The sequence below is a fragment of the Macrotis lagotis genome, chromosome X (assembly GCF_037893015.1).
Source record: "Macrotis lagotis isolate mMagLag1 chromosome X, bilby.v1.9.chrom.fasta, whole genome shotgun sequence".
In the NCBI taxonomy this organism is placed as follows: domain Eukaryota; kingdom Metazoa; phylum Chordata; class Mammalia; order Peramelemorphia; family Peramelidae; genus Macrotis; species Macrotis lagotis.
This window is the reverse complement of record NC_133666.1, coordinates 89,628,992-89,656,961: the sequence shown is the minus strand read 5'-3', so window position 1 is coordinate 89,656,961 and position 27,970 is coordinate 89,628,992. Positions and strand designations below refer to the sequence as shown.

Here is a 27,970-nt window from a genome sequence, read left to right as displayed (position 1 = left end):
AAACATTAAGGGAAGTTACTAAACTGGCTAAAACCTATCCCATGGGTGTATTAAAATTTACTTCAGGCCTTCAGCAGAGGAAGATTCTCCACTGTCCTTGACTCCTTTGTGACATGTAAATTCTCCTCCTCAATCATCCTATTTGAGAATCTTTTAATTGTAGTTTAGTCCATAACCTGATATAGTTTACCTATATTCCTTATTTTCTGAGGAAATGTATGAGATTATGACTGTTTAGGTAAGTTTGTTCAACTTTTCTTTTGGATTTTGCAAGGCAATGGGGTTAAGTGTCTTGTTCAAGGTCACACAGCTAGGTAAGTGTCTTGAGGCTGGATTTGAATTTAGGTCCTCCTGATTCCAGGGTTGGTGCTCTATCTACTGCACCAACAAGCTGCCCCTTGTTCAACTTTTCTGACATTAAAGGAGGTATTCTATTATGAATCTGCCTTCTCTTTAACTTTTAAGACCTAAGAGGAAATATCCTAGATTGCAATATGTAAAAGAATTGTTTTTCTGTCACTCAGACACAATTTTGCCAATAAAAGTAGTTCTTAGAATCCTAATAATTGTTCAGGTTTATTATTTTCTCAGAGGCCTGAACCTATTCTTGATATAATAATTAAACCTAGAATTGTACCTTCATAATTTCTACATAGTGGCAAATATATATTTGGCAGCAATTCTCTATCACATGCACTCAGAGAAAAGATATTTCTCCCACACCAAATTTGGCAACCATGTAGAAAAAGGGAGGAGCTTGGAAAGACTGAGGTTTCTATTTTCAAAATTCTCTGCTACATACAAAGATATATTCACCTGGAGAATTTTGGAAGGGAAAACTCAACCAGACCATAAAGACTGTTGTCCAAAAAGAAAAAAAAAATCACTGAGAAGGAGGTAAGTCTGTCTTCTGTGTATGTCCTGCAGACTTCTATGTATTTTTTAAATTTTTTCTATGGATTCTGTATTTTGTATCTCTTGTATTTGCATAATAAGTAGTTGAAACTTTTGGGGTGCTTAGAAAGGTAGCAGCCCAGACATTCTGATGAAGACAACAATGTGAAAATCAGGTGTCTAAAGCAAAGACTAGATTGAGAAATTCTGAGTTTTACTAGGCAGGACTAGACATTTCTCATCCCCAAGCCTTGGGTCTAGTATTCCTCAATACTATGAGTCTTTAAAAATCACTTCATTTTATGTAAGGAAGTAAACAAGAGTTTCATTTGTTTGTTGTGGCCATTTTCTCGGGGTTGACCCATTTAGGGTTCAGTTACATGGCTCTGGCTGCTGGGTAAGTGACGTAGATAAGAATGCTAATGTGGTAGAAATCTCAGTATTATATTGAGGACAACCCACCAATAATAGAAGTTCATTCTTCCTTTTTATTCTCTTAATTATCTATTTCACAGTATCATTGCTACCATTAGCAACAAAACTTGGACTGATATATGAAAATATATCTTGGGGAGTGCAGTGAATTGGTTTCAATAAATTAGTTTCTGATTTAAATGAAAAAATTGGTTCCCAAATGATTCTTCTTTTAGTTTTCTTAGTGTCTGGTTCAAATATTCCTGGTAAAAAAAAATTTATGCTAAACTATGGGATCTAGTCAGTCTATTCTTTATAAAGATACCTCGATAGGTTGTCTCTTGGCTAACTCGGAAAAAAATCCTTTGAAGAAATCCCAATTATCTCAGACTCCCTCAGTTTAAAAATCTTCGTGAAAATATTTGAGCAGAATTAGCTTCCTTGAGAAGGATCCTTTGTTTTTAACATCCTGTGTGTTCTTAAATTGGCTATAGAAAATCAATGCCATTACCAGATGGTTTATAGGCACATTTGGGCAGACCCTGAGAATCAAAAACTTTTCCCTAAATTTGAAAAACAGACTACCCAACAATTAACTTTATCACCTGTTCCTACAGATATGTGTCTATGGGTTTTGATCATCAGAAAATTCTATTTTCTCATGCAAAGTGCTAGGGTCCTGACTCCAACTCCTTGTCACAATACACCCCCTTAATTCCCCCAAAGAAAAGCAGAGGGAAAATAATAAAAATTGAAGCAAGTTTAGGGAGATTGAAATAGTAGTGAAATTTATGTTGATATCATTCATTTGTAATTTGCCTGGTCTAAACTGCCCATATCATAGGAGATGGTCATTTTTATTTTTATTTTTTTGGTTTTCATTTCTTTTTTTTAATTATAAACTCATAAGAAAGGGAAAAAAAAACATTGCCAAGTACACAGCAGAACATTAGAGAGGATTCAAAATACAAAGTAATAAATTTTCATTTCAAGAAATCCTATATAATAAATACCAGATACTATGTTCAGAATTGTCCATCTTTGCTTTCTGTGCTGGGCACTTTTTACTTTTTACTTTATTTTTCCCCTTCCCTCCCCCGAAGAAATTTACAATTAACCATGGATATATATATATAATGTATGTATATAAAATATATGCATATATACACACACACATATATATAGTATGTATATATGTATATGCATATATGTAGATATACCTACACATATATAGATATCTATAAACATGCACATATACATTCAGACACATTCATGTAAGACAACCTAGATGGCCTAGTGGATAGAGCATTAACCTTGGAGTCAGGATGATGTCAGTTCAAATCCAGTCTCAGACACTTTTAACTATGCGACCTTGGGCAAATCACTTAACTCTGTCTGCCATCCATCCAGGGACATATCCAGTTGTCCTGATTCATATCTGTCTACTGGCTCCAGAGGAGAAGGTGACTTAGGACAGAACCCCACGATTCAATTCTAATTCTTGTGTGTGTCATGACATTACCTAAGACTGTTCTATACTTATTTCCACTTAGTCTCTGGTTCTCTGAAGGTGGATAGTATTTTCTTCTCTAAGTCCAAGTCTTTCCATAATTTTCTAAATCTACCAGCTCATCATTTCCTCTACCACAGCAATATTTCTACCTTATACCATCTAATTATTTTAAAGCAATATGGATTAATATTGCTGACATATTATGTAATTTTCCTATTTTTCCTCTTTTGATTAAATTATTTTAGCTTTAACTGAATCTGAGATCAGGATTACTCCCCTTGGTTTTTTTAAGGTTATTGCAAGGCAAATGGGGTTAAGTGGCTTGCTCAAGTCTACACAGCTAGGTAATTATTAAGTGTCTGAGGCCAGATTTGAACTCAGGTACTCCTGACCCCAGCCAGGGCTGGTGCTTTATCCACTGCACCACCTAGCCACCCTTGCTGTTTTTTTTCACACAAATTCTATTCCTGATCTTTATTTTACGTTTGTGCGTATCTCTCATTTTTATAACATTTCTTGAAAGCAACAATCTCCTCTTCACTCCTCTGCTTTGCTTTACCTGAGATTAATTTTCAAAATGAAAATCTTGCATGAGATAAAGTTAATAAATTTTTGTACCTGTAACAACTTGTCTTGATCTCTGTAATATACTACAGTTCTGATGCTTGGTTCTCCTTCCCAATAAGCAGAAACTTACTTCCACAGACCGTCTGATCAGACTTTCAGAATAAACATGGAAAATTGAAAGATAATCTCTTCTTGCTCTCAGTGAGGTGCAAAGATGAGGATAAACAAGAAAGATGTTTGAATTTATGGTACTGTAAACTAGAGACTAAAATTAAAACTGAAATATAATATCTTTACTGTAATTTTCTAAATTAGGGTTTCAATGTCTTTGTAAATGCTTTGTGGATTTATATTTAATTTGTTTTAGTGGAGGGTAATGGCAGCTTCCTAAAACTATTATTACATGTAATAACACTTAAGACCTTTTTTTAAAAAATCATTCTTCCTTGGAAGGTGATAAGATTAATTGTTGCATTAGAAGGTCATTTCATTGCCTAGAAAATGCTAAAAGCAAAGAAAAAATCAATTTGTAGTAGGCATCCTGTAGGCCTTATCAAACAATACTTTACCTCTGCATTTTCTTCTGTGGCTTATTTAACAAAACTTAATTGTTTAGGAAAATAAGAGACAAAGTCACCTAAAATTTGAAATAAAATATGCAACTCCAAAAAAAAAAGGTAAGAAAATTCATAAATAACAGATTCAATGGAGCATGAGGCTTGGATATGATTGGAACCTAAAGATGAGATGGAAATATAGAAAAGTAATGGAAGTAGGTATAGAACTGTGAAACAAGGAAAGTGCAATTTTGAAATTTGCAGGGCTTTAACTAAAGACCACTGTAAAATAAAACATCAGATTCAGCAAATACAGATGATAATGATGGTTCTTCATTCTTGAAGAAGACCATGACATGAGGAAGTGATGCCATGATAAACACAAGAAGTAGATATGACTGAAGTGATGCTGAGCTGTCACCAGTCTCACTTTGTCCTCACTTTATCTGGACCTTCTTGGTCCAGATATGAATCAGGACAATTGTAGATGACTCTGGATCCCTGGGTACAAGGCAATCAGGGTTAAGTGATTTTCCCAGGCACACAGCTAGTAAGAGTCAAGCTTATCTGAGGCTGGATTTGAACTAGTTGCCCTGCAAACAGAGATAAAAGGAATGTGGGTGCATGGTTAAAGAAATTTGGAGTCTATTGACAATGACAGTGTGAATGAAGGGTTTGAAAGTTTGGAGTTATGTAAAAAATTGCATTTTGGGGGTATTTTTTTTTGGTTTTGTTTGTTAATAACATTGAGATTAGACTGTAAAATTGTGAATACCAAAGGCAGCTAGATGGTGTAGTAGAATGGAACACTGCCCTAGAGTCAGGAAAATCTGAGTTCAAATTAATTCTCAGACACTTTGCACTTCCTAGCTGTGTGACCTTAGGCAAGTCATTTAACCCTAATTGCCTCCAAAAAAAATCTCTGGAGACCAGAAATGCCTATTTTGGGAATATTGTATCAACTTACATTTAACAAATAGAAACTATATCAAAAAATTTGCAACATGGATTTATTTGAATTATATACTAAATTCTGTCCTTGAAGATAATGAGAAAGGTAGTGTGGGTTCTCACAGGATGGATAGTTTCAAAGATATGATTTAATAAAGACATAAAAATTTCACTTTCCAATTTTATGAGAAAGTTTTAAATTTTAATGGAGTAGCAATTTTTATGTGAGGGATATGTAGTCATATCATTATAGTAACAATTTCCATATCGTAGGAGAGCCTCATGGGTTCCAAAATAGGAGAAAGAGAATATAAGACTGCCCCCCCTAAATCTTGAAAGTAGTGAACCCTTTGATTTGAAGTACTAGTAACTAATAGCCTTTGGGAAAATTGAGATTTGAATGATAATATTTGTAATTGTAAATCCAGAGTTGGTTTAGTTTGTCCTAAAACTAAATTATAATGTGGTCTCATTTAAAGTAAAATGTAGCAGCATCTAGGTGGCACAGTGTAAAGGGCACAGGCCCTGAGTTCAAATATGACTTCCCATTACCTTGAAAAGACAAATAAAAAAAAAAAAACTTTTTTAAATAAAGTGATATCTATACAGTGCACAGCAGAGAATAGAAGAAAGGACAATTCTGCACATAATGTTTAATATTTATTATATAGACTTTCTTGCAATTGAAATTTTTTGTTTTATATTATTAAACCTCTCATATTTTGCTGAACAAATAATATTCTTTTTATTTTGTAAAATAAAAGAGATTTAAAAAACAATATGAAAACTACCAGAACCATGTGTCTAAGCATCAATGATTAAATGTTTTCTACAGATTTAAAAATAATAAAGTGAAATATATTCTCTAATAGTAATGTTTGATCCTCTATAGATTGATCACACCTCAATGCAAAATACACTTGCTATTTGGCATTAAAGTGATATGCTTAGAAAAATTATAAAAATTAAAGTACAATCACTTCATAATTATTCAGAATATAATCTACACAAATATCATAGGTGATAAATTCATAAATGAATGAAGTGATTGTTTAATTTAAGATTATTCAGAAATGCATGCAATTGAATTGACATTTGACTGACTTTTAGTGATATTTAACTTTTGTTTTAGGTTTTTAAAATCCAAAGTATTATTTAGGCTATTATTTATGTTTCAGTTACCTTTGTATTCTGATTTTGGGGAAATTGTTGTAAAAGAAATTTGAATGTGATGAGTGATGTAATTGTTCAGCTTCTCTTTTAATTGGTTGCTGTTAGACTGAATTAGTCTATTAAAGAAGGTGGTCAAGAGAAAAGAATTTACTTGTATAAAAATATTTGTAGCAACTCTTTTTTTGTGGTGACAAAGAATTGAACTTTTAGGGGAAGCCCATCAATAAGGGAATGACAACATGTGAATGGAATGTATTGTGCTATAAGAAATGATGAGCAGGCAAATTTCAGAAAAATCAGGATGCAAATAAAAAAGAATTTGATGTTTTTTATTTTCCTATTCTGAATTTGTGGTCAATAATTGTTTCCATTTCCAGTCTAAGCAATTAGGTAAAGAGAGCTTGACAAACAATCCCTAGTTAATGATTAAGCATTTATGTGTGGGATCAGGTCTGCACAGTATCACCTGTTTTCTGGATTATGTGATGAGATATATGTGTGTATGTGTGTGTATTCTCACAGGAGGGATAATTTCAAAGATATGATTTAATAAAAACATAAAAAGTTTAACAAAATGTGTTAAAGTTTTACATTTTAATGGAGTAGCAAACTTTACTTTGAGAAAAAATATGATATTGTATTCTCTAAGAACAGGAGATATCTTTATCTATATATCTATAGGTTTATATAGCTATACAGATATATACACACATATATATGCATATTTATGACTGACTTTCAAATATTTCTAATAACAGTGACAAAACACCAGTAAACATATGCTCCTGGATTATATATTTTTATGATATACATACATGATTTAAAATTTTTCTTTTGGACTTACAGTAATTAAAAATGACTCAAAAAATAAAATAAAATATTGAACTTCCTTCAGGTTCAATTGAATGAGGCAGTTAGGTGGTACAGTGGATAGAGCACTGGCCTTGGAGTCAGGAGGATAAGAGTTTGAATCTGGATTCAGACACTTGACTCTTACTAACTGTGTGACTTTGGGCAAACCACTTAGCCCTGATAGTCTGGCATTCAGGGCCATCTCCAGTCATCCTGATCTATATCTGGCCAATGGACCCAGATGACACTGGAGGAGAATGTGGGGCTGGTGACATAACTCAGCACACCCTGCCTCAAATCAGTTCATGTGCTTGTCATGACATCACCTCTCTGATGTCAGGGTCTTCAAAAATGAAGGACAAACATCAATTGAATACATTCATGAATTTTTAAAAATAAATTATTCTCTTTTTCTGAAATTTACAGGCTTTGTATTTATTTTAGTAATGAGGTCTCAAAAGTGAGTTAAAGATTGTAAATGGGGGGGGGGGCGGAGCCAAGATGGCAACAAGAGTGGAGGGTGTCCTAGGAGCTCTCTCATAAATCTTTGAAACTAAGGACTTTAACTAAATTTTCAAGAGACAGAACCCACAGAGGGACCCAGTGAGGCAGTTCTCCTACTCAAGGTAACCTGGAAAAGAGCAGAAAGGCTCTGCTCCCGGGGTCGGAGCAGCGGCCTGCCAGAGGGGTGGCCCGCCAGAAGGAAAGAACTTCAGCCTCCCAGAGGCAGCCCCAGGGTGCTGGGAGCCGCTGCTCCCAGCAGCGCAGGAGTTTCCTGACCTGCGCACCGGGGAGCATGGGGCACAAAGTGGGGGACCAGCAGGGGACCTCTGCCAGAGTGAGCACATGGAGCCCAGCCCTCAGGGCACACAGCAAGCTGCCTGGCCACTGCATTCCAGATCCAGGAAACAGAAGCAGACCAAGCTGGTAAGCAGGAGCCCCCAGGACATGAGTCCATTGAACTGAGGGAGGGGTGTGAAAAGAGAGAGAGAGACTGCCGAGCTCTGTCCTCTGCCCCTGGAACAGGACTCTGGGGCTCTGACCACATTCAGATCCTGATCGCAGTCTAGGCCCCCCCCAGAAGAGCAAGCCCCCCCCACCTCAGCCCCGTGGCAGAAGGGGGAGCATATGGTCATTCACAGACCAGGAGGAAGGACAGAGCCTCACACAACTGAGACCCTTGTGGGAGTGTCCCAAAAGCTAAGGAAGCACCCCCAAAACAGGTGCAGGCTGGGAAAAATGAGCAAGCAGAGAAAAAAAGAGGAACACAATTGAGAAATATTTTGTAAATGAGCCCAAGAAGGATCAAAATACTCAGTCTGAAGATGAGGAAGCACAAGCTCCTACATCTAAAGACTCCAAGACAAACAGAAATTGGGCTCAGGCTATGACAGAGATTAAAAAAGACTTTGAAAATCAAATGAGGGAGTTAGAAGAAAAACTGGGAAAAGAAATGAGAGAGATGCAGGAAAAACATGAAAATGAAGTCAGCAGCCTAGTCAAGGAAATCCAAAAAAATGCTGAAGAAAATAGCATGCTAAAAACAGCTTAGGTCAAATGGATAAAACAGTTCAAAAAGTTATGGAGGAGAAGAATGCTTTAAAAATCAGAATGGGCCAGATGGAAAGAGAGATAAGAAAACTCTCTGAGGAGAACAAATACTTCAGACAAAGAATAGAATTCAGGGAGATTGATGAATTTGCCAGAAATCAGGAATCAATACTTCAAAACCAAAAAAAAATGAAAAATTAGAAGAAAATGTGAAATATCTCATTGAAAAAACAACTGATATGGAAAACAGACTTAGGAAAGATAATTTAAAAATTATTGGAATACCTGAAAGTCATGATCAGGAAAAGAGCCTTGACATCATTTTCAAAGAATTACTAGAGGAAAATTGCCCTGATATCCTAGAAGCAGAGGGCAAAATAGAAATGGAGAGAATCCACCGATCCCCCTGAGAAAGAGATCCCAAAAAACCAACCCCTAGGAATATCATAGCCAATTTCCAGAACTCCCAAGTCAAAGAGAAAATATTACAAGCAGCCAGAAGGACACACAGTTCAAATATCGTGGAGCTGCAGTCAGGATCACACAGGACTTAGCAGCAGCTACATTGGAAGTTTGTAGGGCTTGGAATACAATATACCGGAAGGCAAAAAAGCTTAGAATGCAACCGAGAATCAACTACCCAGCAAGGCTGAATGTCCTCTTCCAAGGAAAAAGATGGACTTTCAATGAACCAGGGGAATTTCAAATGTTCCTGTTGGAATGGCCAGTGCTGAACATAAGGTTTGATCTTCAGATACAGGACTAGGGTGAAGCATAGAGATTGGAGGAGAAGGGGAAAATATGAGGGACTTAATAATGATGAACTGCATGTATTCCTGTATAGAAAAGTGACACTGACAATACTCATATGAACCTTCTCAGTTAATAGAGCAGGTAGAGGGAGCTTTTATAGTTGAAGCACAGGAGAAAGCTGAATTCAAAGATAAAATATGGTGTAAAATGGAGTCAATAGAAAAAAAAAAGGGAAATGTAATGGGAGAAAGAAAAAGGAGAGGGGGAATAGGCCAAGATATTTCATATAATAAGATTTTTCTTTATTATAATAAGCATTGTAATTATATGGAAGGGTGGAAGGCAAGGGGGAACAAGGGAATCTTTGCCCTTATCAGAGGTGGCTAGGAGAGGAAACAGCATATATACTCAGTGGGGTATAGGCTTTTGGAGTAAGAAGGACAGAAGGGGATGGGGGAGGGGGGATGTGAGTGATGGAGGAGAGGATGGACCATGGGGGAAGAGTGGTCAGATATAACACATTTTCTTTTTTACTTATTGCAAGGGGCTGGGATTAGATGGCCTGTCCAGGACCACAGGGCCAGGTGGATTCTGGGCCTAAGGGGTGGTATGGGGGCTCAGGGCCTCTTGGCCCCAGGGCCAGGGATCTGTCTGCTGCACCACTCAGCTACCCTACAGCAGAGTCAGAGTGAAAGGAGAGAGAAAATATAGTACATGGTAGGGGAGATATACGAAAGCAATGAGTTGCGATCAGCAATGGCAACGCTGGAAAAATATGAAAGTAACTTTTGTGATGGCCTTATTATAAAGAATGTGATCCACCCACAACAGAGTTGTTTGTGTTGGAACAAAGACTTAAGCACATCTTTTATTATTATTTTTTTGGGGGGGTGCAGGGCAAATGGGGCTAGCTGGCCTGCCTGGGGCCACATAGTAGAGTGATCCTTGGGTGTCTGAGGCCGGATTTCGACCCAGGTGCTCCTGGCTCAAGGGCCAATGCTCTGTCCACCACCCAGCCACCCCTACTATTATTACTATTTTATTTTATTTTGGGTCTTTTTTTATCTTTTTCTTTTTTGGTTTTTGCAGGGCAGTGGGGTTCGGGTGGCTTGCATATCACACAGTTGGGTGATTGTTGGGTGTATGGGGCCAGATGTGGGCTCGGGTGCTCGTGGCTCCAGGGCTGGTGCTCCGTCCATAGCTCCACCTGGCCATACCTACAATTATTACTATTATTTTTATTTAATGTTAATTTTTTTCTCTCCCCTTTACTTTATCACTGAAGCAAGTCTATATTTATGGGGGGAGGGGGTATCTCGTTCACTCTTAAACAAGAATATTTTACTAATGTAAAAATAACATTAATTGTACAAAATGAGAATAAATCTTAAATTAAAAAATAAAAAAAATAACTATTGGAACAGAAAAAAATAAAATAAAATCAGTGAGAAAAATGATTGAAATATAAAATTGCTCTAATAATTGTAAAGAATTTTAAAATCAAATTTCTTTTCCTCTTCTGTAGTTTCTCTCTGAAAATATTAAAAGAAGGAAGGGTTCATTTTACCTGTCAGGACCTCATGGATCCTTTTTTTTTAGGTTTTTGCAAGGCAAATGGGGTTAAGTGGCTTGAATTATTAAGTGTCTGAGACTGGATTTGAACCCAGGTACTCCTGACTCCAAGGCCAGTGCTTTATTCACTACACCACCTAGCTACCCCACTCATGGATCCTTTTTAAAAGTTCTTCTACATGTAAATGACCTCTTCTGTATCAGGTAAAGGGTTCAGATAAATATAAAGTGGTATGTAAAAACTGAAAATCTGTTTTCATGTGAATTATGTACTCCTAATGCCATATTCTTTTTATACATTTGTCATTTAAAGGATTAGTTCTATAATTTCTGAAGAGGTTTTCAGCACATGAACTTTTTTTCTTTCTTTTTGTTTTAAATTTTTATTTTTGAATTTTACAATTTTTCGCCTAATCTTGCTTCCCTTCCCCCACCTCCACAGAAGGCAGTATGTTAGTCTTTACATTGGTTCCATGGTATACATTGATCTAAGTTGAACATGTTGAGAGAGATATCATATCCTTAAGGAAAATAAAACAAAATGTAAGGGATAGCAAAATTACATAATAAGATAATGGATTTTTTTAAATTAAAGGTAATAGTCTTTGGCCTTTGTTCAAACTCCACAATTCTTTCTCTGTATATAGATGGTGTTCTCCATCACAGTTACCCCCAAATTGTCCCTGATCGTTGCACTGACGGAATGAGCAAGTCCATTAAGTTTGCTCATTAACTTTATGTTTCAGCACATGAACTTTAACTAGTTCTTTAACCGGAAACCTTTACAAGCAACTTGAAGCCAGGAAAGTAGATTTACTAGGAGGAATACCTTTCCCAGAATCAATCTGGGGATGAGGCCTATGCAAGGATCCAAGAATTCAGAATCCAAGGAAAAATGTTTCAAAGAACCAAACAAGTTACATAGGACAGATAAGGCCCAAGATAATTTAAGGGACATTTGGAATAGGTTATCAGGAACAGGCTAAATCAATTTTACTTTACTCAGTTTTGATCATCATACTTTAAGTTACTCATGTTTTACTTTTTTCCAATATTCATGTCTTTCTACATAAATGTACATATAAGTGCAGTTGAAAACATACCCAGGCAGAGATAGATAGAATTTAAAACTGAGTGATCCAAAAAGAGGTATTGCAGACCTATCTATGAGCAAATTGGAGGGAAATGTGAGAATTTTTTATTTCCTTTTGTTCCTCCTGCATATTTTGATTAATATTAACTTTATCTTCCCTAAACCTGTACCAGGGAATATAACAATGTTCTTAAGGACTTTAAGCATTCATTAGATAAGAAACCACAGGCAGAATCTCTATTGTCTCTGACTTCTTGGTAACAGGTAAATCCTCCTTGATCAGTGTAGTTGGGAATCCTTTAAATGTAGTTTGATCTAAAATCTTAGTTTACCTATAGAGTTTGTTTTGTGAAGTTTGTTTCCTTAGGGATGTATTCTCATCCATGATGACTCCATTTAACTAAATTAATTCAACTTTTCTGACATTGCAGGAAGTATGCCATATCATGAATCTGCCTTCCCTTTAATTTTTATGGCCCAAGAGGAATGCATAAAATTATATCTCCAATCCAAGTGTTCATATGGACTATTTGTTCCTGACCTGTGTTAGAACCTTCCCAGTTAGAGCTCATACTGGTCTGATTGGTAACAGTCAGACACAATGTACCTTGGCCCTGAGTGATGCCATTTTGGTCCTCTTTGAGCACGAAGGAAAATGGCCAACCAACCAATAAGATTGCAATATGTACGTGAATCACAGTTGTGTCAGTCTAGCATACTTTTTCCTATTAAAAACTTTATCAGAATCTTCATGAACATTCAGTTTTTCTATGAGGCCTGAACCTCTACTTGAACACATGCTCTATGCTCTACTTGAGCATAATCATAAAACCCTGGGATTTACCCCATAATTTCTACATTGTGGTAAATACATATTTGGCAAAAGTCAGCCACTATGTGAATTGAGAGACGAGCTGTTTCTCCCAAAACACTACTGTGGTGCCACACAGGGGACATCTATTATGGTATTGCTTGAGCATGAAAGACCAGGAAGGCAGTGATTTAGCTGTGTGCTCTGGATGGGACCATATAGAACCCACCGAAAAGCTGCAGCTTAAAGTGTCCTTGATGACCCTGAAAAGCACAACAAGGAAATACCTACATACAAGGCCAGCAAGGCCCTCCATAAGGGCACAGGGTTGGCTTCTGACACAAAGTCCCAATCCAGGAAGTCTGGCTAGAAGAATGAGGAAAGGAAAAAGAAAGAAAAACTGAGAGGATTATGATGACAGAAATACCAAAGACAATAAACACAGAAGAGAAGAATAATCCCAAATGCCTACAAACAAAGTTTTGGTCACAAGTTGGAGCATAGCTCAGATACAAGATGGATTAAAAATTTTAGAAGAAATAAAAAGTTTAAAATATTTAAATATGATGGTTTTACACACATGTATATATAGACATGTATATGGATATCTGTGTTAAATGTTGACCTTATGTAGAGGCGAGGAAGACAATTCAAAATTTAAAAGTTAATACATGAATTAACTTAAAATTTAAAAATATTAAAAATTATGATTATACAAGTTTTACAACTAGTATTTCTGACAAAGGACTCATTTTGAAAATATATAGAGAAGTGAGTCAAATTTTAAAAAGCAAGTCATTCCCCAATTGACAAATGGTCAAAAGATATGCAAACCCAATTTACAGATGAGGAGATCAAAGTGATCCAAGATCATATGAAAAATTGCTCTAAATCATTACTGATTAGAGAAATGCAAATTAAAGCATCTTTGAGGTGCCACCACACACCTCTCAGACTGGCCAATATGACCAGAAAGGACAATGATCAATGTTGAAAAGGATATGGGAAATTTGGGACACTAATACATTGTTGGTGGAGCTGTGAACTCATCCAACCTTTCTGGAGAGTAGTTTGGAATCACACCCAAAATGCAAGGAAAATGTGTATACTCTTTGATCCAGCAATACCACTACTGGGTCTGTACCCTGAAGAGATGATGAAAAAGGGTGAAAACATCACTGGTACAAAAAGATTTTGTAGCAGTCCTGTTTGTAGTGGCAAAGAATTGGAAATTAAGTAAATGTCCTTTAATTAGGGAATGGTTTAGCAAACTGGTATATTATGTTATGGAACATTATTGCTTTATTAGAAAACAGGAAGGATGGGAATTTAGGGAAGCCTGGATGGATTTGCATGAACTGATACTGAGTGAGATGAGTAGAACCAGAAAAAACACTGTACACCCTAACAGCAACGTGGGGGTGATGATCAACCTTAATGGACCTGCTCATACCAACAGGGCAACAATCAGGGACAATCTGGGGCTCTCTGCAATGGAGAATGCTATCTGTATCCAGAGAAAGAACTGTGGAATTTAAATAAAGACCAAAGACTATTACTTTTAATTTAAAAAAAATTATCTTATTATCTAATTTTGCTATCTCTTATATTTTATGTTTCTTCTTTAAGGATATGATTTCTCTCTCACATTCAACTTAGATCAATGTATACCATGGAAACAATGCCTTCTGTTGGGGGGGGGGAAGTGAGGTTAGAAGGGAAATTTTAAAATTGAAATAAATTAATTAAATTTCAAAATGTATTATGGTTTTACAATATGTTGTTTAGCTGTGTTAAATGGTAGCCTTCCCTAAGTGTGGGTTGGCAAAGGAGACTGCTTGAAAACTAAAATGTAAGAAAAAAATTTTAAATATTAAAAATTAAATGAGAGGGGTGGCTAGGTGCCACAGTGGATAGAGCACTGACCCTGGAGTGAGGAGTTCCTGAGTTCAAATTCGGCTTCATCCATTTAATAATTACCTAGTTGTGTGCCCTTGGGCAAGCCACTTAAACCCATTGCCTTGCAAAAAAAATATTAAATGAGAATGATAAAGAAAAGAATTGAGGAAAATTAAAGTTTTGAAGGAAAGACTCAGAAAGAGAATTAGATGCTTGGTAGAGGACATGCTTACCACAGAAACAGACTCTAAAAATTAGAACGATCAAAACAGAACTTAATGACTCCATGTGAAAAAGAAGAAATAGTAAAAGAAAGTCAAAAGATTAAAATAATAGAAGATGTAAGAAATCTCTTGTAAAAAATGATTGATTTGAAACAAAAATGAAGGGGTTTTTAGTTAGGAGAGGGTGTATTTTTTCCTAGAGACAAGGGGGAGCTTAAGGAACATATTGATCAGAGGAGGGATCTGTTCAGATCTGCCCTTTGGCAGTTTTGTGGAGAACAGATTGGATAGGAAATTAAGATTTGGGCCAGGGGACCAATTGAATCTATAGGAAAGGTGATGTTGTTGGTGTTTATGCAACATCATCACTATCTGTTGACAAGGGTACAATGACGTTTACTGTGGCCATCAATCCAATATAAGCTTGGAAGGATGTCTTATGGACCATAGGTCAGACACCAGCATGGCTCAGCTTTCCCTTATGCTATTCTGTGATTGTACTATGCTGAGGCCTCCTGGACCAGAAACTTCCAAGTCTTAAATTTAATTCCAAAGTTCTTCAGAGAGACCTTGAATATCTTTGCACCACTTCTTCTGACTTTCCTGTGAGTCATTGTCTTGTGTGAGCTTTGAGCTGCAAAGGAGATAAGGACCTGAAGAGAGTAGCAGAATTTGATCAGAGACAAGCGGGTGGATGTGAGAGACTAAGTAGAAATGAGGATTCCAAAGGGAACATGAAGCTGTGAAGCTGGGTGATGAGAAGAATGGGAGTGCCAACTACAGAAACAGAAACTAAGAGCAACTGGGGTAGAACTTACAGAATTTGGCTCTTAGAAGAGATTTCAGCTGTCCAAGCCACATGTTGCATACAACTTGCCCCACCTCATGGAATGAATGGGTAACCCCTATAAATATAAATGGTTGCCTAGTCTCTGAAGACCTCTAAGAAGAGAGAAGCCACCGTTTTTTTATGGGATTGCTTGAATTGTTAGTTTCTTATGACTCTGAGCCACAAATATTTTATTTGTGCTGTTGTTTCTGTTTCGTGCAGGCCGAATGAACAAATCTCCCCTCCCCCCACACACTGGCACTTCATTTAGCCCTTAAAGACAGGTGTCCTGTCTTCTGCTAGTCTTTTCCTCCAAATCAAAGATAACTAGACCCCTCTACTGATCCTGATCTGTCAAGGACTCAGGGGCCTTCCATGCCCTGGGACTCCAAGGCTGGACATTTAACCCTCTTCTCAATGACCATTTGAAACCATGGCAGCTGCAACTGAACCCAGATATCCATCAGTATGCTCCTCTGGGATGGGGGCAGTGGAATTGCCACCTCCCTCTGCATCCTGGAAGTGATGCCCCCCGGTGCAGCCCACGTCCCCACTGGCACCTCAGTGGTGTCTGCCATTCAGGCGGCAACCCTGGAAAATCCCCAGCTTTTGCAGAGCAGCGGCCTCCTCTGCAGGGCCCTCCGTGTTGCTAGTTGTAAACTGCACTTTCCCCCAAGGACACAGCACGCTGGGTCTCCTTTTCGGGTCTCAGGCTCAGCCGGGTGCTGAGCATCTGTGGCCATCTTTTGCAGTTGGCTTCTGTGGTCCGACGTGTTGGCTCTCTCTGCCAGCTTGGTGTGGAGTGATGACCTTGCTGGCCGGCCGAGCCTTTCTCCAAGTCACAGATAAGACCGACAGGAGTCTGCCCTTTGTTCTGAAAGAAGGCCATGGCGTCGGGGAGGTGAAGCCAAGGCAGACACGTGGATCGGACTGAAGGGAGAGGGGCTGTGCGGAGGCACCGGGCTCGCTTTCTCCTCTGGGTCCAGGGCCCGGCTAGGCCCCGGGACCAGTGGAGATGGGCCCGGCAGTCAGGGCAAAGTGACTTGCCCAAGGTCACACAGCTGGACAGCGTCTGAGGCCGGATCCCACCAGCGGATCCACGGGCCGCGATGGCTGCGCTCCCCTGTGGCCCTGCTCCCCTCCCCTTCCCCAGCCTGGGCGGCCATGGCTGCCTCTGTGCGGGCCGCGGGGACTCTTCTCCATCCAGGGTGCCATGACACTCCTGAACTCTAGGGGGCGGTGGTGGGGAGGGGTGGGGAGCGAGACTCCGCCCTGCCCCAGGGTGCTGAGGCCCTAAGACAATAATTGCCTAGCTGTGTAAAGTGGTGCAAGTCTCTTAACCTCATTGTCTTCAAAAAAGTTTGCGGCGACTAGGTGGCACAGTGGATAGAGTACCCAGCCCTGGAGTGAGGTGTACCTGAGTTCAAATCCAGCCTCAGACACTTAATAATGACCTAGCTGTGTGGCCTTGGGCAAGTCTCTTCATTTCATTGCTTTGAATTAATTTTGGGGCGGCTAGGTAGGCAGTGCATACAACTCCAATACTCAAGTCAGGAGCACCTGAGTTCAAATCCAGGCTCAGTCACTTAATAATTTCCTAGCTGTATGAACTTGGACAAGTCTCAACCTCATTGCCATGGATAAATTTTGGGGTGGTTAGTTGGCCCAGTGGATAGAGTGCCAGTCCTAGAGTCAGGGGAACCTGAGTTCAAATCCTGGCCCAGACACTTAATAAATGCCCAGCTCTTGTGGCCTTGGGCAAGCCACTTAAGCCCAGTGTGTTGCAAAAAAAAAAAAGAGAAAGTTTTCAAGATATCTCCCCCTCTCCTCCATGCTTAAAGTATGGTGCTTGGACTCCTGTTAAGAGGGAGCCACAGGATCTCTTATATATTTTTTTCTCCTTAAGGATATGATTTCTCCCTCCACACATTTAATTTCTCTCATTGTATATACCATGGAAACTATGTAAAGTCTCTTAGGATGCCTTCTGTGCTGGGTGGGGGAAGGGAAGCGAGATTAGGGGAAAAATTGAAAAATTCAAAATAATTAGAATCTTCAAATAAAAGGAGCTTCACATATACTGCTTAGGGTTAAAAAATTTTGGTTACTGGGATCTGTGACGATTATGTGTGATCATTAAAAGCATATATAATTATAATTATGTAATCAATTGATTACCTCCCTCTGTGAAAGCTCCCAAAGGCTTCTTTGCAGAGGAATTCAAATTTGACCTCAGACACTTAACACTTACTAGCTGTGTGCCCTTGGGCAAGACACTGAATCCTGCTTACCATGAATCCAGAGTCATCTCTGGTCATCCTGATTGCTATCTGGCCACTGGACCCAGATGACTCTGCAGGACAAAGGGAGACTGGTGACTTACCACAGCACCCCCTCACTCAAATCCAATTTACATGCTTATCATGGCATCATTTCCCTGCTACTATCATGTCCTCTTTCAAGATGTAGGACAAATAAATCTGAACTTTATTTGATTTGAATTTATTAGCCATGTTACCTCTACCCTCACCCCAGCAAGTAACCTTGCTATCTCTTTACCTCAGTTTACTGACGGGTAAGGGGAGTTGTGAGGATCACAGTGGCTGGTGTCAAGGAAGTGCCAGATGAACATTTATTGTTTTCAATATTTCTTTTATTGGATGTCATTGCTTCACACTTGATATGAGTTTTCAGATGTCATCAGTGTGCACTTCCACTGGTGATGACATTTTCTGTGTAAGATAATAATTTGGAAATCTATTCATCTGAATTGAGGCCACCTGAGGTGGTAATAATTTCAATTGGTAATGGATTTTGTTTCTAGTATATGAAATTGTTTTTGGAGTTGTTGTGTTACTAAATTGTCTCATATTAGGAGATTTGGAAATTTTGGGAAACTTTGCATCAGTAATATTGTTAAGATTAAAGAACTAGACTGTTAAAAGAAGGTTCAAAAGATTGAGAAAGGGCAGCTAGGTGATATAGTGGATAGAGCACTGAACCTGGAGGCAGGAGGACCCGAGTTCAAATTTGACCTCAGACACTCAGTAATTATCTAACTTTGTGACCCGAGACAAGTCCCTTGCCTTGCCCCCCCCATAAGAAAAAGCTGTTAGATAACTTTATTAGTCCTATTGACCATGTCCTATAACATTCTAAAGTAACTGTAATTTAAGAACTCACAACTTTGACTTTATAAAGAGGAAGATTCACTTAAAATTATTAGGCTACCACTTACGAAAATTTATGAGATTATTAAATTATTAGGAGGTTTTGTTACAATAGTAACACGTATCAAGTATTCATAAAGATATATTTAAATAAGGAAAATAGCTAATTATATTTAATATATGGGGAAGAGGTACAGTGGAAAGACTAAAACCTCTATTGCAATTTTATAAGGTTCCTTGAAACCATCTAGTCATAAATTCTTATCAATACTATGCAATGACAACAAAAGGAAAAGAATGTGGAGATTTATAGTAATTGGCCAGTGCTGTTTCTGTAGAGAATGAAGTGAATTCTAGAATATTGCCTATCTATGTGGAATTCCAGAATGTAATTATTTTCTTGATTTCTGATGACATATTTTACAACCAGGTTGAATTTATAAGTCTAGGATAAAACAAAGGAAGAAAGGGGTATTGGGCACATTTTTAAAGGCCTGGTAAACTTTGTTATGATAAAGATATTTTAGTTGGGTATTTGGGGGGACATTGTTTCACTTAGAAAAATCTCCTGCCCATTGACTGGTGGGGGTGTTGGCTTAGGAATTTCTTATGATTAAAATTTATTTTGTTTTTAATTTACTTGTGATTTGTTACTTTCTGATACTTAAAGATGGCTTATGATTTAAATTACTTTTTTATGATAAAAACAACTTATACCAGCATAGTTTTGAGAAATTCCAATTTAAAGATTTATCTTTGCTTTATGTTTCAATAAGAGAATGGTATGTGTCAGTTAAGAGGTTTCCAATTAATTTACTTCATGAAAGTTTAGTGATTAGCATCCTTAGCAACAGCATGAGTTGTTCTTCAGAAAGAGAAGTACTTTTAGAAAAAAAAATCTTTTGCGTACATATTTATGTCAAGTTCTTTTCTGATTTTTAGAAGACCTGGTAAATTTTTATTCAGAAGTTAATTTATTGTAATCATTGATTGGTATGGATATCAGTTGTGTTCAGACCTACTGTAATTAGTGAGACTTAGTTTTTTTAGTTGCAAAATCATTTTTGGGACCCTGAGTATTCTTTTTGAAACTTCATTGTGTCCTTGAACTGACCTCAAATGGGTGCTTTAAGAAAAATCATCTACAATCAACAGGTCAATGAAAGAGACATCTGAGATCTAAAAGTAGTGAAAATCTGTCCCAGAGAATAAGGTAGGGATGTTATCTTGGGAAAACTAAGATTAGGCTCTTCTGGAGTTTCTTTTTGATATTTGTTATCAGGATTTTATTTTATTTTATTGTTTTTCTGAATTTTACAACTTTTCCCCCATTCTCACTTCCCTCCCCCCAACCCTCCACAGAAGCAGTCTCTGACAGTCTTTACATTATTTCCATGCTATACATGGAACAAAATTGAAGGTTTTGAGAGAGAAATCAAATCTTTAAGGAAAAAATAAAATATAAAAGATAGCAAAATTACATAAGATACCTTTTTGAATATTAAAGATAATAGGGGTGGCTAGGTGGCACACTGAACAGAGCATGGGACCTGGAGTCAAGAGAGCCTGAGTTCAAATGTGACCTCAGACACTTAATAATTGCCTAGCTGTGTGGCCTTGGGGAACCCACTTAACCCCATTGCCTTGCAAACAAACCCTAAAAAAAACCCAAATTGATAATCTATGGTCTTTGTTTAAACTCCACAATTCTTTCTTTGAATACAGATGGTATTCTCCATTGCAGATACCCTAAAATTGTCCCTGATTGTTGCACTGATGAAATAAGTCCATTAAGATTGATCATCACCTCCATGATGCTGTTAGGGTGTTCAATGTTCTTCTGCTTCTGCTCATCTCACTCAGGATCAGTTCATGCAGATAATTCCAGGCTTCTCTGAATTCCCATCCCTCCTGGTATCTAATAGAACAATAGTGTTCCATGACATATATATACCACAGGTAGTTCTGCCATTCCCCAGTTGATGGACATTCACTCAATTTCCAATTCTTTGCGACATCAAACAGAGTTGCTAGGAATATTTTTGTACAGGAGATGTTTTTACCCTTCTCATGATCTCTTCAGGGTATAGACTGAGCAATGGTATTGCTAGATCAAAGGGCATGCACATTTTTATTGCCCTTTGGATGTAATTCCAAATTTCTCTCCAGAAAGGTTGGATGAGTTCACAGCACCACCAACAATGTATTAGTGTCCTAGATTTCCCACATCCCTTCCAACATTGATCATCGTCCTTTCTGGTCATATTGGCCAGTCTGAGAAGTGTGAGGTGGTACCTCAGAGATGCTTTAATTTGCATTTCTCTAATCATTAATGATTTAGAGCAATTTTTCATATGACCATGGATCACTTTGATTTCCTCTTCTGTAAATTGCCTCTGCATATCCCTTGACCATATATCAATTGGGGAATTGCTTGTTTTTTAGACTCAGTTCTCTCTATATTTTAGATATGAGTCCTTTGTTAGTAATTCTAGTTGTTAAAATTGTTTCCCAATTTACTACAGATTAGGCTCTTCTTAAGTAATTTTCCTATACAAGAAATATGTCCACCAGGTTTCATAGTCTAGGCTACTTATACTGGTGTGGGACGCAGGGATCAGTTTGGATGTGATTATAAACCATGTCCCCGTTTCTTCTGTCATATAAAAGTTCTCTTATCAGGATAGGCAAATTGTGGAAGTTATTATTGCGCTAATGTATCTATTAGTTATTAGATGACTATTAAAGTATCTGAACTACAGTAATAAGAGAGTTACATTTGCAAAGATGCTGTTTTTTGTACTGAATTTGTACTAATTTCATGGCCTGAGCAAGAGTTAATTTAGTGCTTAACTTGACACAATGCCTGAAATAACTTATTTTTTCATAATGATATGAGAATAAGAAAAAAGGTGATGATTATGATGATGATGATGTTTGTCCTTCATTCTTGAAGAAGATAATGATATCAGAGAGGTGATGCCATGACAAGTACATGAATGGATCTGAGTGAGGGAGTACTGTGCTAAGTCACCAGTCTCACTTTCTCCTTTAGGACCCTCTGAATCCAGTGGTCAGATATGGAACAGGACCACTGGAAATGGCCCTGGATAAAGGCAATCAAGGTTAGGTGACTTGCCCAAGGTTGCATAATTCAAACTCTTGTCCTCTTAACTTCAAGGTCAGTAGTCTATTCACTGTGCTACCCAGCTGCTCTTCAGGAAAAAAGAAAACACTGAATCAGATTTATAATTGCTAATGTTAACATTTTAATTTCCAAAGCTTAGCTGCCCAATTAGACAAAGGTAGAGAAGCCAAGATGTGAATCTATTAATATGTGAGGCTAAAGTCAGGAACCTGTTTTGTTTATTTTTTAAGGAACAGAATTTGCGTGTAATCAGTTTTGTTAGAGGAGAGTAATAACTTTTAAGCTATTTTGTAGGAGATGGAGTCCATTATTAAAAACAAACTGGATAATTTTGATTACATTAAATTAAAAAAGCTTTTTCACAAACAAAACCACTGTAACCAAGATAAAATATGTAGTAAATTGGGAAACAATTTTTACAACTTGTGTTTCTGAAAAGGGACTTATTTTCAAAATATATAGAAAACAGTCAAATTTATAAAAAAAAAAAAAACCCAAGCCATTCCCCAATTGATATATGGTCAAAGGATATGCAAAGGTAATTTGCAGATGAGAAAATCAAAGCTATCCATAGCCATATGGAAAATTGCTCTAAATCATTAATTATTAGGGAAATGCAAATTAAACCTTCTCTGAGGTACCACCTCACACCTCTCAGACTGGCCAATATGACCAGAAAGGACAATGATCATTGTTGGAAGGGTTGTGGGAAATCTGGGACACTATTACACCCTTGGTGGAGCTGTGAATGCATCCAACCCTTCTGGAGAGCAATTTGGAACTATGCCCAAAGGGCAACAAAAATGTGCATACCCTTTGATCCAGCAATACCACTATTAGGTCTGTACCCTGAAGAGATTATGAAAAGGGAAAAAACATCATTTGTCCAAAAATATTCATAGCATCTCTGTTTGTGGTGGCAAAGAATTGGAAATCAAGATGTCCATCAGTTGGGACTGAACAAATTGTAGTATATGTACCATATGGAATACTATTGTATTAGAAACCAGGAGGGATAGGAATACAGAAAAGCCTTGAAAGACCTGCATGAACTGATGCTGAGTGAGATGAGCAAAACCAGAAAAACACTGTACACCCTAACAGCAATATGGGGACAATGATCAACCTTAATGGACTCACTCATTCCATCAGTGCAACAATCAGGGACAATTTGGGGCTGTCTGCAATGGAGAATATCATCTGTAACCAGAGAAAGAACTGTGGAATTTAAACAAAGACCAAAGATTATTGCCTTTAATTAAAAAAAAAAAACTTGTCTTATATACTACATAATTTTGCTATTAAATATTTTATTTCTTCCTCAAGGATATGATTTTTTTCTCTCAACACTTTCAATTTTGATCACTACATAACATGGAAGCAATTCAAAGATTATCAGATTGCCCCGGGGGGAGGAGGGGTGGGAAAGGAGGGTTGGGGAGAATAGTGTAAAATTTAAACCTTACCAAAAAATGATAGGTAGAAACTATTATTGCATATAATTAGAAAACAAGTAAAATATTTATATAATAAAAAGAGCCACCTTAAAGATCCTTGTTCAAAAGAATTCTGAAAACAGTAGTTTCTATGAATATCCATTTGTACACGTTAATAACTCAGCATGTTGCTTTTTATATAAACTGATCTCTGCATGCAATTTGGGATCATTATACTTTCATATTAGATCCCAAGTTGTTTGTTGATTGTTATTAAGCATCTTAAAGGAAAATAATCCTTTGTGTAGTGTTGAAACTTGGGGGTGAAAAAGCATCAATTAGCCAGGAGTACTACTCCATTCAGATTACGTGTGACTTTTTCAAGGTGAATTTCTTAATGTTAACTATGTGAGATTACAGTCAATGCTTGTTATCCCGGAAATGTGATCCTTGAAACTTGAATCCACCCAAAGCTCTCATGATTGTAACTTGCTATGTAAACCTTATTGGACTGTAACTGATGTGATTCTGAGTCTGACATCAGGTATGATCATCAGGGCACGCTGTTAAGCCTATGATTCATGCTAACAAGGCTATATAGGGTTGACAGCATTATACTGCAGGTAGATTTCTCATGTTAATAGTAGGGAGGAAATTCTTGGCATGGATTTGACCTGCCTCAGTTTCTCCAGTATGACATGTCCTCTTAAATGGAAAATACCCCACCTGGAAGTCATTAAGGCTACCTCAATGAAACAGACTGTCTGTGTAGCTTTTGCCTGGAATTGACATGAATTTAGGGAAGCATTATTCCCTTTCTATGTAATTCCATTTCAACAGTCTTATAATTATGCTAGGTGAACAGTATAAATGCAACTAAGTAGATTTTTTTAAAATTCTTGAAACATATTTGAGTTAGTATACTGAGATAATAGCCGTAGAATTTGCTTAGAGTTTTACTCTTTTCTACATTTGAAAGAACCAGGTACTAAAATATTTAAACTTGTCACAGTCTGTTATTCATTACATATCCCTGTGTAAGATAAGGTCTCTTGATTTCTCATAGTGGCATGGTTATAACGAGACAAATGATGCAAAGACTTTGGAAACCAGGATATAATTCTGTTTTTTAGTGAGGTCAGTATCATAATTGCATCTCGGTTCTGTGTTAAAGAAAAGACTAACAACACACTCAGTTATCTCAAGAGACAAATGTCTTATAGTCCATAAATGTTATAAAGAGAAATCACTTGTACTAGAGGTTACTTATTTGAACATAGCTAGGAGCTGAAAATGTGTTATCAATACCTTGCTGTTTTGAAATTGATTATTCAGTGTATTTACATACCCCACCCTAGAGCCTTTTGTTATCATTGATGTTAATCTAAATATTGAAGTTAATTTAAACGAATTCATTTTTGTATTAGAGTCCATCTACTTATAAAAATGTTCTGTTGTTAATACCTTGTCAGAAATGGGGAAATGAAGAGTGCCAATTATGAAAATCAGATTCTGATTTTCTGTTTGCTTTTGAGTTTCTTATCTATAGCCACATCATAGCTGACTTACCTAAAAATGTAAATTCTCTGGTCTCAGAAGTTCTAAATTTGAGTTTCTGATAGTAGAGCTAATAGACTGAGCTAACTTTCATTATTTCACCTGGCTGTTGGCAAAGTAAATTAAAATTGTGTTGACCAATTTTGTAGGAAATACTGTTAGCAAGAGAAGAGGTTCTGTGCAAGTGACCAGAGCCAGAGAAGCCTGAATTAATTGGAAACTGCTCTGATGATCACACCTAGAATCACAGGGCTGCATGGGATGATGTCCCAAGAACCAGCTTTAGGATATGAGACTTGGGAGCTTTAAATGGACAGCTTTATTTCATTATTGGTTTTTTTTCCTGCCTGCTTTTTATATGCAAGGTCTACTTAGCAGAAGGGACTGGCACGGCCCCAATTCCAGGGACCTCTTTTCCTTTTCTCTTCTCATTGTTTCCTTTTATACGTCCCATAGTTAGACACCCCTGATGACTTGTTTTGTCATATCGGTTAGTGATTCATGGAGACTTTTGTCTCCCAATAGAACCAGATGGGTGGAGGTTGTGAGAGAAATGCTGATTTCTCTCTTGGGTCAATAACTAGGGGTTGTATTGAGAAAAAAGCTTTTCCCCCTTTTCTATTTCCCTCCTCCAGAAATCAACCAGTGTAGGAAATCTGAGCCAAAGACTTACCCAGGCCAAGATCTAATCGGAAAATAAGAGAAAGTCAAAATTTTAGTAAAAGGATTCCTGTTCTTTTTGTTTACTCATGTCTAGGAAAGTATAGGCTCTCCTTTTGTCAGACAAGAGATATGGAAATTGCTAAGTTCTTTGACCTAGACATGAGTGATCCAATGCACATATCCCCAACACCCATATTTTAATGTTGCCCACATCCCATTATAATATTCCCCCTTATTACTTGCTGACCAACTAGAGTTGATTGCCACCCTCAGGAAGACCTAGTCTTCCAAGGGCCTATATACTGTGAGTTCACTGCCATGTGGGACCTGTGGCAATTGAGAGTGTCACTGATCTCTTTTAATAGACATGTTCCCTGAAATGATTATATTACCCATAAACTCTGTCCCTCCAAATTTTTAAAAGCCATAGTTTCCATCAAACCATGCTGGAAATTTCTCTGTCTCTCTGTCTCTCTGTCTCTCTGTCTCTCTCTCTCTTCCTTCCTTTCTTTCCTTCTTTCTGTTTTATTTTCCCAAATACATGTTATACAGATTTTTCCAGCATCGATCAATATGCATATGTTTATTTTTATGTTATAAAATTTCCTTTCACCCTCACTTCCCATCCCCCTCCCCTCAGCAGTGAACAATCAGGTTAACATTGTACATATTTTTGATAAATATGTTTACAGATCAGTCATTTTTGCAATGAGGAATTAAGAGTAAGGGAAAGAGATTTATAAGAGATATTTTTATAAAGTGTTCATTAGATTCCAAAGGGGTTTTTTGTTTTTGTTTTGTTTTTCTTCCTCTGGAAGGGAATAGCATTGTCCATAGCAGGTCTCCTAGGTCTCTCAACTGCTGAGAGGAGCTACATCCATCAAGGTTGATCATCTCACAATGATGTTAATGTGTACATTGTACTCTTGGTTCTGCCCCCTTCTCTCAGCAATAGATCCTTTAACTCATTCCATGCTTCTCTAGAGTTCTACCATTTATGGTTTCTCATAGAGCAATAGTATTCCATTAGTATTTGTGTATTTTAACTTGTTTAGCCATTTCCCAGTTTATGGGGGTCCCTTCAATTTCCAATAATTTGCCACTACAAAAAGAACTGCTATGAATATTTTGGAACATGTAGGACCTTTCAAATTTTTTTATTATTTCTTCTGGATATAGACCTAGAATTGGAATTGCTGGGTCAAAGAGTATGAACAATTTTATTGTTCTTTGAGCATAGTTCGATATTGCTCTCCAGAAACACAACTCCACCATCAATGCATCAATGTTCCAATCCTCCCATAACCTCTCTAACATTGATCATTTCCCCTTTCTGTCATTTTAAGCAATCTGATACGTGTGAGGTGATACCCCTAGTTGTTTTAATCTGTGTTTCTCTAATCAGTAATGATTTGGAGCATTTTTTCCATATGGTTCTACAGAGCTTTAATTTCTTGATTTGAAAACTGTCCATATCCTTTTACCATTTATCAATTGAGGAAAGACTTGAAACCTTATAAATTTGATGCAATTCTCTATATATTTTAGAAATGAGACCTTTATCAAAAATTTTGGTTGTGAAGATTGTTTCCCAGCTTTCTGCTTTCCTTCTAATTTTGACAGCATTTATTAGTCCAAGAATGTTTAAATTTATTATAGTCAAAATCATTCATTTTGTAGTTTATGATGTCCCCTTTCTTGTTTGGGCATAAATTGATCCCTTTTCCATAGATATGATACATAGAGTATTTCTTGGTCTGTTAATTTATCTATGGTGTCACCCTTTATGTCTAAATCATTTATTCATTTTGCCCTTATTTTGTTATAGAGTGTGAGATGTGAGTCTATGACTAGTTTTGCCTTACTATTTTCCAGTTTTCCCAACAATTTTTGTCAGATAGTGAGTTCTCTCACTAGAAGTTGATGTCTTTGGGTTTGTCAAACAGTAGATTACTGTAGCCATTAACTGTAGTTTCTTTTGAACCTATCCTAATCCACTGATCCATTACTTTATTTCTTAACCAGTATCAGGCAGTTTTGATGACAGCTACTTTATGGTATAGTTTTAGATTTGGTAGAGCTAGGCTACCTTCCTTTACATTTTTTTTTTTATCAGTTCCCTTGCTATTCTTTACTTTTTGTTGTTCCAGATGAATTTTATTACTTTTTTCCTAGCTCAGTAAAATAGTTATTTGGTAGTTTGATTGGTATGGCACTGAATAAGTAATTTAAATTGGTTAGAATTGTCATTTTTATTAGATTAACTTGACCTAGCCGTGAGCAATTGACATTTTTCCAACTATGTAGATCTGACTTTATTTGGGTGAGTAATGCTTTATAATT

The 27,970-nt window shown here is 37.2% G+C and overlaps 1 long non-coding RNA gene across 2 annotated transcripts in view; it reads left to right on the top strand.

Annotated features, from left to right (window-relative positions):
• The first annotated feature begins 800 nt into the window (after positions 1 to 800).
• LOC141498411 (uncharacterized) overlaps positions 801 to 27,970 on the top strand; it is a 39,018-nt gene continuing 11,848 nt past the window's right edge. For both annotated transcript variants that reach the window (XR_012471629.1, XR_012471628.1), the window contains exon 1: positions 801 to 897. This is a non-coding gene — a long non-coding RNA (uncharacterized LOC141498411). The remainder of the gene's footprint in view (positions 898 to 27,970) is intronic.